Here is a 12532-nt window from a genome sequence, read left to right as displayed (position 1 = left end):
GGGATTCAGAAGCTTCAGAAGAAAATATATTATGCTTGTAGAGGCAGTTCATTTAGTTCTTTGACTGACTAACCTTTTTCACAGAACCTTTTTGATGGTTGTGGGACATTACTCACTTACTGTGATAGGTGCTCAAGATCACCCTGTTGCTTGTGAGTGGATGAGTTTTACGGTTTAGCTCCACCCCAATCCAGTTCATTCTGCTATAGTAATTTAGTAATTTAAGATGATGTAAACAGAATTGTGCAGTGTTCTGAACATGCATCAGCCAAAGATTCATGCAACAGAATGCTGATGTGCTCTTGTTTTATTTGTGTATCATTTTATTCCTTTCACAATAGTTCTGTTTCTAACAATTGCTAACATTTTATTTGCTTCTGGGCTAATGCCAAATGCAGAGCTGATTGCTTTAGCTGCAGTGTCTTACTCCTGAGTAGCAATGAGCAGCCTAGGGCCTATCATTTTGAATGCAATTTGTTTTCTTCTCTGGACATCACTTTACATTTAGTCAAAGTGAATTTCATTTATCAGTCTATTAGTTATAAATTCTCATAGAAACGTTTTTCAGTTCTTCATAAGATCCTTTCATCACTATCCATTTTTAAATTTCTTATCATCTGCAAAGCATAACAAGCTCACCAGGATTTGTGATTTTATGAATGATGATAACAGTGGATCTGAGTAAGAGACTATGAGATTGTAAGTATATTGACCATTCATGTAAGGAGTTATGAAGATGTAGAAAAACAGGTTTCAGCATAGAATCCTGCCAAAATCCTAGTTTTGAGAAATTACTATTTGTTTTCATCCTCTACTTTTTCTATTTTAACTAATTATTTTTATTATTTTATCCAGGCATGGAGCTCCTTCTTAGTTTCCCTAGAAGATTTTCATAACGGATTTTGCCAAAACTTTCTGAAATCCAAACAGTATAGGTTAACTGCATCCTTATCCATATGTTCTTCATCCCTACAAAGCAAAGAAGATAGGTAGAGATTCTGCTAAGACTGTAATGAAGCCTGCAATACAAATTTGTTATTTTTTCAGGACTTTTTTTTTCTTTTCTTTTTTTTTTTCTTTTTTCAGAAAAGTAGGTATTTGTTTGTTTCAGAAAAGTAAATGTTCATCCAAACCATGGATGAATTTCAGTTTGAACTAACAGTTTAACCATGAGATTCTAAGCATTTGGAATCTCATTTTCCATAGTTCTAAAATAGCCTATAGCGAGGTGGAGATCAGGTTCTCCTCCCAAGGACCAAGTGATAAGATGAGGGGAACCAGCCTCAAGTTGTGCCAGGGGAGGTTTAAGTTGGATATTAGGAGAAATTTCTTTACTGAAAGGGTTGTATGGCTTTGGAATAAGCTTCCCAGGGAATTGGTTGAATCACCATCCCTGGAGGTCTTCAAGAAGCGTGTAGATTTAGAACTTAGTAGCATGGTTTAGTGGTGGTCTTTAGTACTAAGTTAAAGGTTGCACTGGATGATCTTAGAGGTCTTTTCCAACCTGAATGATTCTATGCTTCTGTGATTCTACATATTTTTACTGAATAGTGCTTTGAGTTCATCTAGAATGATGAGTTGTATCCTCAGATCTGGGATTGAGGTAAAAAAAAATTATAAATCTTCAAAATTTTATTTTTTGTTTTCCTCTCCATAATTCAGAAAATCACTGAATGGCTTTTACTCAGCTTTTTCAAAAATCCAAGGGATATTTTGGACATCAGGACATTCAGTTTTTATTTCAGGTGCAAGCATAAGAAACCATACACAGCAAAAAATAAAACAGAGGCGGGAAAAAGATGTGGAGCATACATGGAGACGAAAATGAGGGGTGAGCAGAAATATTACTGTTAATGGAAAATGTTACTGAAGAGAACAGATAAGGAAATAGGTGAAAGGAAAACATAAAGTTTTAAGGAAAACAGACTCATAAACAAATTCTTAGATTTATAGACTACTGAATGTTAGTCCTTTTTTGCCTTGTAGTTTTGGAACTGGAGGGTTGTTAAAGTATTTGGGTCCAATTTTGTAAATGTCAATAAAAAAGTAGAAAAATAAAATGCTGTCTGAACTTTTGAAAGCTTCTTTGAATGAATCCTCAAGCTGATGGAGATGTTAAGCAAATAGAATAACATGCAAATAGGATTACAATGTTTGTAAAATTATATTCTCTGTCAGTTGCAATGATTAGATTTTCTACCATGAATTCATACATTGCTTAAAATTCCTTTGCACTGATGTACCATAGCATATTACTGGTTTGTAGATGGGTATTATTTGTCAGGGGAAAATATGGTGTGACGGCAATGATTTTCATATTTAGTGTACTCACTCAGACAGTAATGGGACACACAACCATTGCCCTATAATTATTGTTGATTGCAGAAGTTGATACTCTGTGATGATACCCAAGTTAATTAATTTCAGTTGGCCAGCTACTGTCTAGAAAAGGCCTTGGGCTGAGGTTGTTGTTTAATCAAAATCATGTTTTTAATAAAAGAGGAAAAGATGAGGATGGATGCTAGATTTCTATGGAATTAGAATTTAACTCTTTGTGAACTAACTGAAAGATTGACAAAATATGTGAGTTGTGGTTTTCTTTCTAAAACTGAAATCTTTCCCAGTCCTTTGTACTTCTCATAACTTGTGCTAACTGGTATGAAATAGTTTTGAATTAGGAGGCTTTTTCTAAGTTGTGGGCTGGTTTCATTGTTTCCTATTGTAAGTTATAAGCTACAAGCTACTCTTTGGTTATACACTTTGATTGCTTCTGTATGAGACTCACTATCTACTCACTTTTTAATTAATCTTAAAACTTGATCTTAAGCATCACTGCTCATTTCTACAATAACATTCATCAACCTAACAAAATACTAAATTCATGGGAGAATTTTATTGATTTAATAATACATGCTAACTCTGCAGGAAATTTGCCTATGAAGAAAAAAAATATTGAATGTATTTAGGTTTGCCTTCTGTCACAGAGAAAAGAGGTCAAGAATCTTCTTTTCTGTCAGTCCACCTTTCTTCTTTCTGTGTGTGTCCATTCTGATGATCTCAGACACATCTAGGAAGATGCCTATGAAGCTATTGCTGCTACTGTGTGGTGAACAGTTTTTGACAGTAAAAATTTAACTTCTTAAGGACTTTAATATTAATGTAGAAAATAAATCTTCAAGTAAGGATTTCTGGAAGTGAATATGTGGTATTTTAGATCTTGTGTAACTCTTTTGTTGTTTTGTAAATACTTCTAGTAGCCTCCATGTTGTATTCAGTATTTCTGGTTAGAGTTTCTTCAGGATTCATTATATCCTCTTCAATATTGTTAATAAAGCTATTTTTAAGAGTTACAGAAATCCTCAGCAAGATTAGTTAGTGGTACCAGAGAATCTTATTAGGTGGCACGATATTATTGTAGAGATGTAACAGTAGAAATGTAAGATTAAAACAAAGTGGTAGATGTAAAGAGAAATCCTCTTTTGTAAGCCACAGATAATGCAAACTAACATGTTTTGTTATTATCCTGAACCAATAACTCACAAAAATGTAAACCATCCTATGGTAGGGATTTTTCTTTTTGTTGAAACATTTTAAATGTGATGATTTTTTTTCCTCATTTTTACTACGAGTAATATTCATTCTCACAGAATATTTGGCACACTAAATTATCAAGTGAAACAGAAGTTTTAGAATTTTGCTTTTGTTTTCCTCTCAGTTCCAAATTATTTTGAGATCCTAATTAATTATCTTTGTTTCTCTTACATTGTTACTAATTGTATTTAAACTGTAAATCTTTGGAACTGTCTAGGCAGTGTTTAGCAATGCATGAAAGTCATAATATACTGCCTCTCTTAAAGTCTATGTCAAATTTCCCAGTATTGTTGGCAGAGATCTTGATCTAGGCTTATATTATCAATGTAGAAAAGTGGTGGGTATGTTGAACTTTTAGTCTTTTTTTTTGTCAGATCTGTATAAGTTTCTCTAAAGTGGCACTACGAATCTTTATTCCTTCTGTTCAAAAATCTGCATGACTGACAGTGGAAACATAAAAAGTGATAAATTTCTTTTGCTGATAAGGGTGAAATTTAGAAAGCTCTTTCTGTCTCAGCTTTGTATGACACAAAAATTCAAAATGTTAGATATCAAAGGAAACAGTCACACACTTTGATATCTGATCTCAGTCTGTAGTTAATTCAGTAGTTAATTTAGAGCAAGTTCAATATGAACTAAATCAGTTGCTGCTGCTGTAGTGAATGAGCCCTCCCACTCTGATTATCAAAGGCAAGATTGTTGGGAGAGTCTTCAACCCTCCTTCCCTGCACAGTGACAGAGTGGTGATGCTTTTACTTTTAGTCTTTTTATTATCTTGGAGTGGAAGGAAACATGAAGTGAGGCCATGAAAATGTAATGTGACCCATCACACGTGCCTACAAGATTATGTCATTCTTCAGAGGCAGAATCTTTAAGGATCCCTAGGAAGGTCTCTGGAATTTATAGATTTTTCTCTGTGATACTCAAGAGTTATGTTACCGGGCTCAAAAGCTTAAATCTCCCTCTAAACTGAGGCTATGTTTTTGTATTCAAGTACTTTTCCTCTCATAAGTGATTTTTCTGAAATTTAAAGATTCACACAGATTGTCGCAGACAAGGTGCTGCCTTGACCACCGCCACATATAACACTGCCAGTACTCACATAAAACACAGCATTACAGAATCACAGAATGGCCAAGGTTGGAAAGGACCTCTGAAGATCATCTAGTCCAACACCCCTGCCAAGCAGGATCACCTACAGCACATTCCGCAGGATTGCATCCAGGTGGGTTTTGAATATCTCCAGAGCTGGATATTGCACAGCCTCTCTGGGCAACCTCTTCCAGTGCTCTGTCACCCTCACAGTAAAGAAATGCCCTCTCATATTTAGCTGGAACTGCCTGTGCTTCAGTTTGTACCCGTTGCCTCCCGTCCTGTCGCTGGGCACAACTGAAAAGAGACCAGCTTCGTTCTCTTGACACCCTCCCCTCAGAGATTTATATACATTGATGAGGTCTTCCCTCAGTCTTCTCTTTTCTAGGCTAAACAGGCCCAGTTTTGTCAGCCTGTCCTCGTACAACAGGTGCCCCACTCCTCTAATCATCTTTGTAGCCCTCCTCTGAACTTGCTCCAGTAATTCCATGTCCCTTTTGTACTGGGGAGCCCAGAACTGGACACAATACTCCAGGTGGGGCCTCACCAGGGCTGAGTAGAGGGGGAGGATCACCTTCCGTGGCCTGCTGTCAACAGGCTCTTCCAAGTGCACCCCAGGATACCACTGGCTTTCTTGGCCACAAGGGCATGTTACCGATTCATGGTCAGCCTGCTGTTCACCAGGACTCCCAGGTCCCTCTCTGCAGAGCTGCACTCCAGCAGGTCAGTCCCCAGCCTGTGTGGTGCTTGGGGTTATTCCTCCCTTAGGTGTAGGACCCTGCACTTGCCTTTGTTGAATGTCATGAGGTTCCTCTTGGCCCAACCCTCCAGCCTGTTGAGATTCCTCTGAATGGCAGCACAACCCCCTGGAATATCAGACACTCCTCCCAGCTTTGTGTTGTCAGCTTCACCAAGGGCAAGGGATGAGTGGATGTCATCTACCTGGACTTCTGTAAGGCCTTTGACATGGTCTCACTGGACATCCTGGTCTCCAAACAGGAGAGCAATGGATTTGATGGGTGGACCATGCAGTGGATAAGGAAGGCCACACCCACAGTGGTGGTCAAGGGCTGTATGTGCAGGTGGAAGCTGGTGATGAGTCCTGTCCCTCAGGGACCCGGTCTTGGGACCAATGGTGTTTAATATCTTTATCAATTACATAGACAATGGGAACGAGTGCACCCTCAGCAATTTTGCAGATGACACCAAGCTGAGTGGTGCAGTAGATAGAACAGAAGGAAGGGATGACATCCAAAGGACCTGGACAAACTAAGAAAGTGGGCCCATGTTAACCTAATGAGGCTCAACAAGTCTAAGTGCAAGAGGATGGACTGAGTGAAGAACTCACTGAGAGCAGCCCTGCAAAGAAGGACTTGGGTGTTATGGTGGATGAAAAGCTCAGCATGACCCAGGAGTGTGCACTTGAAGCCCAGAAAGCCAACTGTATCCTTGGCTGCACCAACAGAGGCATGGCCAGCAGGTTGAGGGGGGTGATATCAACCTAGAGGGGTCCCCCTTTTCTCTGCCTTTGGCAGGAGGGTTGGAACTAATCTTTAAGATTCCTTTTAACTTTGTATCTTCAAAGCACTGTCAAAGCATTAACTAATTAATCTTCATAACATCCCCAAGGAAATTAATGGCCTATACAATTCCTAATTGAGTGTGTTCTTCAAAATCCCTAATGCTCATCATCTAGCACTTGAATTAATAACGTTACCCAGAAGTCCTTAATTCTATAAATTTAACAATCTAAATTCTCAGTACTTGCATCAGTTTTACAGAATATATAGAACTTGAAGGACAATGGCATGGGATTTTGGGAACTGAATCTTTGCTTTGAGCCATTTGGGAAATTACAAACTAGAATAAAACCTAATGATAATAAGCATTTGGCACACTATGACTGCTTCATAAAACAAATAATTTGGTAACTCTGGAAAAGGTATGTGTACACACACATAGACTCACAAATAAATACACATATTAAATTTTAACTCAAACATTTTCAGGTAATGAAAGCTGTTCAGGATCTATTGTTAGAGTCCTTTTGCAAATAGTAATGTCTGAAAAGAATGTCCAACACTCATCTCTTCTTACTTTGATTAGTAAATTAAAGATAGAAATATTTATTGGAGTTAGTAAAAACACCAAAGTATCAATTTACTTATCATGGCCTAGATTAAATCTTATTACACTACAATAATTCATTTTGTTAATCTTCAACTACCAAGTAGGAACAAACTACAGTTTATTCAAGTCTGTCTTGTAATCTCCAAGTTCAAAATGTTACAAATAGGTACCTGTGGCTAGATTAATTACCATACTTAATAATTCAATTCTTGACTGGCAGTGACCCTCCTGAATCAGACTTAAAGTTCCACTGGAGAAAGAGCTCATCAACCAGCCATTTGATCATCTCTGTTACTTATCAGTTCTTTGCAGAAGACACCCCTAGATAACAATCAAAATGGTTCAAAAAACAATTTTTGTAAAGACAGGAGAAATATATGTAGCATAAATTTGAAATATATCCTATTATGTTGTAGTTTTATTTTTTATGCACTTTATATATGCATGAAATATATTTTGGATACTTACAGGAGATTATTTAAAAAATAAATATGAAGGCAAACATATCTCCTGGGTATGTTTTCCAGATTTTATGTTGAATATATTCTCATATAACTGCATATTCAAATATTGCTTTCCTTAAAAAGTATGAAGTATATTTTAAGCATACTATAACACAGATTTTATATATATATGTGTGTGTATATAAATAAATGCATGTATTGGTATAGTAGTATGAGCTGTTAAAAAATCTCTCTTAGTCATTCAGTTAATTTTCTTCACTTTTGAAGAAAATGGCTGAGAATGGTAAGGAAAAGTGATAAATGAATTTTGGAGAGAAGAGCTCTCAAAATGGCTAAAAACTTCAGCATAGTTATTCCCAGCTCTATAGGATCCTTCTGTTGGCTACAGGGAGGGGCACACCTCATCAAGATGATTCATGCTGAATTTAGCCTTTTAAGCTGTATTTAGGAAGATCTCTCTCCTTTATTTTCTTTTTCCTAGCTATATAGAGGTAGGATGGGAAGAATCATTAAATTAATCTCCATGAATTACCCATCTGCATCAGGTTTTGGTTTACAAACTTCTCTCATATTTCACATCTTTGGGAATTACTGTGCTTTAAAATATAGTTACATTTATTTTACAAAGGCATGATTAATATTATCATCCAAATAGTGGGATTAACAAATAAGATGTAAAGAATCCAGTGCTAAATTTGTTGTAATTGGAAGCAGTTCCAATTTTTCCCAGGTTACAAATTCCTGGAGAGGACACAAGAACAAAAAAACATTGCTCAGAAACTTTAATTGACTCTACTTATGTGAACTGGATTATAAATGTTACACATATAAAACTTTCCAGTCCCTAAAGAATCTGATTTCTTTCATTTAATCTATCTTTCAGGTTTTAATTAGCATGATGGAAAACTCAATTACTCCTGAAATTACATCATTGTAATTTGTAACCCAAAAGAATGGAATGTAACGCTTCTTCATTTCCACTTTCATTGAAAACATGGCTTTAACATTCAAATCTGAAAGCTCTGGGGACAGACAGGAGCTGTTGTACTGGATTTGGCTGGGATGGAGTTAACTTTCCCCAAAGCAGCTTATAGTGTTGTGCTGTGCTCTTGTAGCTAGAGCAGCACTGATATCACACCAAGGTTTTGTCTATTGCTAAGCAGTGCTGGCACAGCATAAAGACTCTTTCCAACCTCTCCCACCCTGGAAAAAAGTGAGCAGGCTGGGCTTAGTGTCGGCAAGAGATGGGAAGGAGGCATCATTGGGGCAGCTGGCCTAAACCTACCAAAGGGATATTCCATAGCATATGACGTCACATTCAGCAATAAAAGCTGGGAAAGAGGAAGGGGGGGCGGGATGTGTGTGTGTGTGTGGGGGGGGAGTTCTCTTTATGAAAATAACTGTCCTCCTGAGCAGCTGATGCATGTTGACGCTCTGCTTCTTAAGATGTGGCTGAACATCTGTTACTTATGGGAATTTATGGGAATATGGGAAATAGAGAATAATTGTTTTCTCCCTTTGCTTCCATGCTGCCTTTCCTTGATTTTCTCTTTTCCTTTAATTAAACTGTCCTTACCTCAAACTGTGAGCCTTTTTTTCATCATATTTTCTTTGTTCTTTTGAGGAGTGGGAGTGACAGAGTGGTGTTATGGAGTTTAGCTAGCCATCATTGTGAAACCACCACAGCTGGTTTGCATCAATCCATGTTTGTAGTCAGAACTTTGATGCCCATATCAAAATTCTCAGTGTTTTTCTTAAATGGCTTCCACAGATCATTTAGGTTGATATTTAATATTATTTCTGCTTACTTGCTGTTTAGTTTCTTGGTGGCCTGGTGTTTGTTGTGATAGTTTTCTTCACAGTAGTTGATATGGTGCTGTGTTTTGGATTTAGGATGAGAGCAAAGTTGATAACACACCATTGTTTTAGTTGTTGCTGAGCACTGCTTACACTAAGCTAATGACTTTTAAGCTTCTTATACTGCCCTGCCAGCAAGGAGGTTTGGGGCAGAGAAGAAGCAGGGAGGGGACACAGCCAGGACAGCCAATCCAAACTGGCCAAGGGGATATTCTATACCATATAATGTCATGCTGAACAAAGCTGGAGGGGACTGGGGGAGTGGGCCTGCTGTTGCTCAGGGACTGGGTGGGAATCAGTCACCTGGTGCTGAGCAATCGTGTTGTGCGTCACTTGTTATTTTCTTATTTTTAATCCTTTTTTTTTTGTGAGTTCTCACAGTTTTATCTTTTTCAGTACTCTCTTCCATCCCTGTGTTAAATCACAATACTTGGTTTAACTTAAAGAAGATTTTGAAATAGATTGGTTTTTTTTGGAAGCGCCTTGCCCCAAAAGGACGAAGGCTTTTTTTTTTTTTTTTTTTCTTTTTTGTCTTGAAGCATCAGAATTTATGCACAATCTTCTAATGTCTACTTATCAGTCACTCAACCTCACTCTGATATTGCTAATGATGACATTCAGCAGAGATGGAAAATTGGTTACCCCAAAAGTCACCTCACCTTTCAGGGAGATAATTAATGTATTTTTTACATATATGATTCTAATATATCTCTGAAAAAATACAATTTTGTTCACTGTTTTACCTTCTATCACCACACCAGGAAACTGATTTAGAGACTGGCTACTTATAGGCAGTCTGAAACTTCTTACTGGTTCTATCAACAACACTGTAATATTTCAGAAAATGAATTCCTTGTTTGAAACCCAACTATTCAAAAGATTTAATCACCAGTCATTTATCTTATTTCAGTACACATCACATCTTCCTTGAAAAATATAAGTTCACAGATGGGAAAATATGAGATGTTGCTACAAAGGTATTACTAGACAGTCCAATAGGAAGAGCAAAAAGGCTCACATCTTGTCATCTCCAAAGTAAATAGTCTCTTTGATCAAAACACCTGAAATATGGTTATACATAAATAAAGAATACAATGCTGTATAGAGAGTATATGTTACAAACAGAATTGACTGGCAAAAGGAAGGTAGCTGGTGTACCAAGTGAATACATGTAGGCAATTTTGAAGACGAAACAAAGATACAAGTTGGAGATGTTTATAAAAAGGATTAGATTGGAGTATTTGAGTAGCTGACTGGAAGAAAAGAATTAAATCTAGCATTTATGAACTTACTTTAAAACTTAAATAAGGGGAAAAATGCTAAATTGAAAAAGTAGATTGTTCAAAAAGCAGGTAGGAAATAAATTATTCAACAAACTATTTCTAAAAAATTACTAAGGCAATCAATCACTAGGGATGTCTGGCTATGTAGTTGGTGTTGTTAACAAGGCTTTGACTTTTATGATCATGGAAGTTACTTTAATGAATACAGGTTACTGGGGAGAGAGGTGTCCTGCTATTTAGAAAAGCAATGAGGGAGAATCTTAGCTGGCAGGTTGGCCGCCTTAGTGAATTGAGCTTTAAACTAATGAACACGCGGGAGCTGGGTAACCAGGATGCTCACATGCTTGCGAGCAACAGGGTGGAAGGGTGTACCTATCAGAAGAGTGAGGAACACCCCTAAATGTCCTAAAACTCTACACCTAAAAGCGTAGACGCTCAGCCCAAATGAAGTGACTCCATACAAATGCATGCAGCATGGGTAACAAACAGGAGGAGATGGTAGCCACTGCCCAGGTGTAATCAGTAGATATATACTATTCAGGAGGGGCAGGCAAGGAAGGAAAGGTGGCGGAGATGTATTCTATGCAAAAAAAAAACAAAAACGAGCATAACCCCTTCTCCTTCCCCCTTCTCACCTTCTATTCCTGAGTGTGACATCGTATGATATGGAATATCCCTTTGGTTGGTTTAGGTCAGCTGCCCTGGTGATGCCCCCTTCCCACCTCTTGCCCATCCCCAGCCTACTGGCTTTGGGATATTCAGAGAGACTGGATGCTGTGCTAGAACACAGAGGAAACATTGGTGCAATATCAGTGCTGTTCTAGCTACAAGTGCAGAGCACAACATTATATGGGATGCTATGGGGAAAGTTAACTCCATCCCAGCCAGACCCAGTATAACCTCCACCCCTTACTCCATACCATTTGTGTCACACTTAGGTTCCACCTACTTTAGTATATTTGTATATTCAGATTATTGTTGCCTCTAACACACACAGGTGTATACATTCTCATCACCACTATTCATTGTCCCTTAACAGATATATAGATATTATTTTTTTCTTATTCAGTGGGTCTCTCCCAAAATGTTCACAAGAACCACAGATGATTTAGGCCTCATGTGCCAAGGCAGTTACACTGGACAGGAGAAGCAGCATGCTCAATTTCTGGATGCCAACACCAGCTTAGCTTGGGTCATTGCTACACTTGCCCTGTTTGTGGAGTTGGCCTGTTGCTGGTTCTACAACATATAGCTCAGGTTACAGATTAGTTTCTCCAAGGGTTAAATCCTGAAGCACACACCTGATGTACCCATTCTTTCCCATCACCCACCACCAGATGGTGTTTCAGGCAGTGGCTCACTAGGCGTGTATCCAGCCACTCAGTAGTAGCTTCTACAATTGAGAGTATGTTGAGCTTGCCTTGGCAGGTTTGTGGGAGTGGTCCAATATTATCAATTTGCCAGGCTTCATCCTATTGACATTTTACATTAGTGTTTTCCACTTGGGCAGCCATGTCTTGCCACAGTGCAGCAGCTCAGATGGGTTAACCTTTGCACTGCCAGTTGCTCTGCTTCCTTTGCTGTAGCCATACCCAGAGGGCATCTTCCACCATCCATGAGTCAGTATAGAGGTAGAGTATTGACCACTTTTCTCTTTTGGGAAGTTTTAGGGCTAATTGGATGGCTTTCACCTCTGTAAACTGACTCATGGCTTCCATGACTCATAGTTGTTTGACTCCACACAGCAGCTTTTTACTTTTGATAGTTTCCTACATTATGACAGGATTCATCAGTGAACAAAACATAATGCTTTTCATCTTCCGATAATTCATTATATGGTGGTGCCTCTTTGGTATAAGTTAGCTCCACAGAAGATACTCCAAAATCTCTGCCTTCTGGCCAGTCCATGATCTCTTCCAGTATTCCTGGGTGATTGGGTTTCCCTGTTCAAGCCAATTGCATAAATGAATTCTACCCACTTACCACACGTAGCATCAGTTACTTGATGTGTAGCGGGGATTCTACCTTTAAACATCCAAAGTAGCACAGGTAGTTGTGGTGCCAAGAGAAGCTACGCTTCTATACCAACAACTTCTGAAGCAGCTCAAATGCCCT

At 38.2% G+C, this 12532-nt stretch overlaps 1 long non-coding RNA gene across 10 annotated transcripts in view; it reads left to right on the top strand.

Annotated features, from left to right (window-relative positions):
• Positions 1 to 12532, top strand: part of LOC308199022 — a 75646-nt gene that overhangs the window by 23875 nt on the left and 39239 nt on the right. For 3 of the 10 annotated variants that reach the window (XR_013954338.1, XR_013954339.1, XR_013954344.1), the window contains exon 2: positions 4625 to 4816. The exons of the other annotated variants lie outside the window; for them this stretch is intronic. This is a non-coding gene — a long non-coding RNA (uncharacterized lncRNA). The remainder of the gene's footprint in view (positions 1 to 4624; positions 4817 to 12532) is intronic. 10 annotated transcript variants of the gene reach the window in all.

The sequence above is a fragment of the Anser brachyrhynchus genome (genome assembly GCF_964034855.1).
Source record: "Anser brachyrhynchus genome assembly, chromosome: 8".
NCBI lineage: Eukaryota > Metazoa > Chordata > Aves > Anseriformes > Anatidae > Anser > Anser brachyrhynchus.
The sequence above is the reverse complement of the archived record's forward strand: the minus strand, read 5'-3'. Positions and strand labels throughout refer to the sequence as shown.